Source organism: Oncorhynchus clarkii, unplaced genomic scaffold (genome assembly GCF_045791955.1).
Source record: "Oncorhynchus clarkii lewisi isolate Uvic-CL-2024 unplaced genomic scaffold, UVic_Ocla_1.0 unplaced_contig_1071_pilon_pilon, whole genome shotgun sequence".
Lineage (NCBI taxonomy): Eukaryota > Metazoa > Chordata > Actinopteri > Salmoniformes > Salmonidae > Oncorhynchus > Oncorhynchus clarkii.
Window position 1 is genome coordinate 30,001 of NW_027258828.1, and position 2,500 is coordinate 32,500.

Below are 2,500 nucleotides of genomic sequence, written 5' to 3' on the forward strand. Positions count from 1 at the left end.
ACTAACCAGGCCCGACCCTGCTTAGCTTCCGAGATCGGACGAGATCAGGCGTGCTCAGGCCGGTGTGGCCGTAAGCGAAAGGGAATCTCAAAAAGTGGATGAAATTGCATATACTGTAGCCATAATTTGTAGCAGAGACTGTTGGATGAAATACAAACTAACCTTGCTTACTTATTTCAAAGCGAGGGCACATATTTCAGCCTTGTGGGAAAAAACGGACAAAGAGTTGAAATTCCACAAGGCAGTGACAAAAAGCTTACAGCACCTGGTATTCCCAGGCGGTCTCCCATCCAAGTACTAACCAGGCCCGACCCTGCTTAGCTTCCGAGATCGGACGAGATCAGGCGTACTCAGGCCGGTGTGGCCGTAAGCGAAAGGCAATCTCAAAAAGTGGATGAAATTGCATATACTGTAGCCATAATTTGTGGTACAGATTGTTGGATGAAATACAAACTAACCTTGCTTACTTATTTCAAAGCGAGGGCACATATTTCAGCCTTGTGGGAAAAAACGGACAAAGAGTTGAAATTCCACAAGGCAGTGACAAAAAGCTTACAGCACCTGGTATTCCCAGGCGGTCTCCCATCCAAGTACTAACCAGGCCCGACCCTGCTTAGCTTCCGAGATCGGACGAGATCAGGCGTGCTCAGGCCGGTGTGGCCGTAAGCGAGAAACTATCTCTTGGTGCACTATGTAAAGTCAAAGTGAGCCTGATTAACAGCTGTTGCATTTTCACCATTTAGATAAGCATCTTTGTGTCACTCAAAAAGTGGAGGAAATTGCATATACTGTAGCCATAATTTGTAGCACAGATTGTTGGATGAAATACAAACTAACCTTGCTTACTTATTTCAAAGCGAGGGCACATATTTCAGCCTTGTGGGAAAAAACGGACAAAGAGTTGAAATTCCACAAGGCAGTGACAAAAAGCTTACAGCACCTGGTATTCCCAGGCGGTCTCCCATCCAAGTACTAACCAGGCCCGACCCTGCTTAGCTTCCGAGATCGGACGAGATCAGGCGTACTCAGGCCGGTGTGGCCGTAAGCGAAAGGGAATCTCAAAAAGTGGATGAAATTGCATATACTGTAGCCATAATTTGTAGCAGAGACTGTTGGATGAAATACAAACTAACCTTGCTTACTTATTTCAAAGCGAGGGCACATATTTCAGCCTTGTGGGAAAAAACGGACAAAGAGTTGAAATTCCACAAGGCAGTGACAAAAAGCTTACAGCACCTGGTATTCCCAGGCGGTCTCCCATCCAAGTACTAACCAGGCCCGACCCTGCTTAGCTTCCGAGATCGGACGAGATCAGGCGTACTCAGGCCGGTGTGGCCGTAAGCGAAAGGCAATCTCAAAAAGTGGATGAAATTGCATATACTGTAGCCATAATTTGTGGTACAGATTGTTGGATGAAATACAAACTAACCTTGCTTACTTATTTCAAAGCGAGGGCACATATTTCAGCCTTGTGGGAAAAAACGGACAAAGAGTTGAAATTCCACAAGGCAGTGACAAAAAGCTTACAGCACCTGGTATTCCCAGGCGGTCTCCCATCCAAGTACTAACCAGGCCCGACCCTGCTTAGCTTCCGAGTCGGACGAGATCAGGCGTGCTCAGGCCGGTGTGGCCGTAAGCGAAAGGGAATCTCAAAAAGTGGATGAAATTGCATATACTGTAGCCATAATTTGTAGCAGAGACTGTTGGATGAAATACAAACTAACCTTGCTTACTTATTTCAAAGCGAGGGCACATATTTCAGCCTTGTGGGAAAAAACGGACAAAGAGTTGAAATTCCACAAGGCAGTGACAAAAAGCTTACAGCACCTGGTATTCCCAGGCGGTCTCCCATCCAAGTACTAACCAGGCCCGACCCTGCTTAGCTTCCGAGATCGGACGAGATCAGGCGTACTCAGGCCGGTGTGGCCGTAAGCGAAAGGCAATCTCAAAAAGTGGATGAAATTGCATATACTGTAGCCATAATTTGTGGTACAGATTGTTGGATGAAATACAAACTAACCTTGCTTACTTATTTCAAAGCGAGGGCACATATTTCAGCCTTGTGGGAAAAAACGGACAAAGAGTTGAAATTCCACAAGGCAGTGACAAAAAGCTTACAGCACCTGGTATTCCCAGGCGGTCTCCCATCCAAGTACTAACCAGGCCCGACCCTGCTTAGCTTCCGAGATCGGACGAGATCAGGCGTACTCAGGCCGGTGTGGCCGTAAGCGAAAGGCAATCTCAAAAAGTGGATGAAATTGCATATACTGTAGCCATAATTTGTGGTACAGATTGTTGGATGAAATACAAACTAACCTTGCTTACTTATTTCAAAGCGAGGGCACATATTTCAGCCTTGTGGGAAAAAACGGACAAAGAGTTGAAATTCCACAAGGCAGTGACAAAAAGCTTACAGCACCTGGTATTCCCAGGCGGTCTCCCATCCAAGTACTAACCAGGCCCGACCCTGCTTAGCTTCCGAGATCGGACGAGATCAGGC

General features: G+C 46.6%; 9 non-coding genes across 9 annotated transcripts in view; all 9 read right to left on the reverse strand.

Moving 5' to 3' along the window:
- Positions 1-76, reverse strand: part of LOC139398689 (5S ribosomal RNA) — a 119-nt gene extending 43 nt beyond the window's left edge. The window contains exon 1 of the ribosomal RNA XR_011631559.1: positions 1-76. This exon is cut by the window's left edge and continues 43 nt beyond it. This is a non-coding gene — a ribosomal RNA (5S ribosomal RNA).
- A 177-nt stretch (positions 77-253) lies between these two features.
- Positions 254-372, reverse strand: LOC139398632 (5S ribosomal RNA). Its single transcript, XR_011631504.1, has one exon. It is a non-coding gene; the product is annotated as a 5S ribosomal RNA (ribosomal RNA).
- A 177-nt stretch (positions 373-549) lies between these two features.
- Positions 550-668, reverse strand: LOC139398690 (5S ribosomal RNA). The gene has a single exon (XR_011631560.1). It is a non-coding gene; the product is annotated as a 5S ribosomal RNA (ribosomal RNA).
- A 260-nt stretch (positions 669-928) lies between these two features.
- LOC139398633 (5S ribosomal RNA) lies at positions 929-1,047 on the reverse strand. The gene has a single exon (XR_011631505.1). It is a non-coding gene; the product is annotated as a 5S ribosomal RNA (ribosomal RNA).
- Positions 1,048-1,224: 177 nt separating this feature from the next.
- On the reverse strand, positions 1,225-1,343 carry LOC139398634 (5S ribosomal RNA). Its single transcript, XR_011631506.1, has one exon. It is a non-coding gene; the product is annotated as a 5S ribosomal RNA (ribosomal RNA).
- Positions 1,344-1,520: 177 nt separating this feature from the next.
- LOC139398747 (5S ribosomal RNA) lies at positions 1,521-1,638 on the reverse strand. Its single transcript, XR_011631617.1, has one exon. It is a non-coding gene; the product is annotated as a 5S ribosomal RNA (ribosomal RNA).
- A 177-nt stretch (positions 1,639-1,815) lies between these two features.
- LOC139398635 (5S ribosomal RNA) lies at positions 1,816-1,934 on the reverse strand. Its single transcript, XR_011631507.1, has one exon. It is a non-coding gene; the product is annotated as a 5S ribosomal RNA (ribosomal RNA).
- A 177-nt stretch (positions 1,935-2,111) lies between these two features.
- On the reverse strand, positions 2,112-2,230 carry LOC139398636 (5S ribosomal RNA). Its single transcript, XR_011631508.1, has one exon. It is a non-coding gene; the product is annotated as a 5S ribosomal RNA (ribosomal RNA).
- A 177-nt stretch (positions 2,231-2,407) lies between these two features.
- LOC139398691 (5S ribosomal RNA) overlaps positions 2,408-2,500 on the reverse strand; it is a 119-nt gene continuing 26 nt past the window's right edge. The window contains exon 1 of the ribosomal RNA XR_011631561.1: positions 2,408-2,500. This exon is cut by the window's right edge and continues 26 nt beyond it. This is a non-coding gene — a ribosomal RNA (5S ribosomal RNA).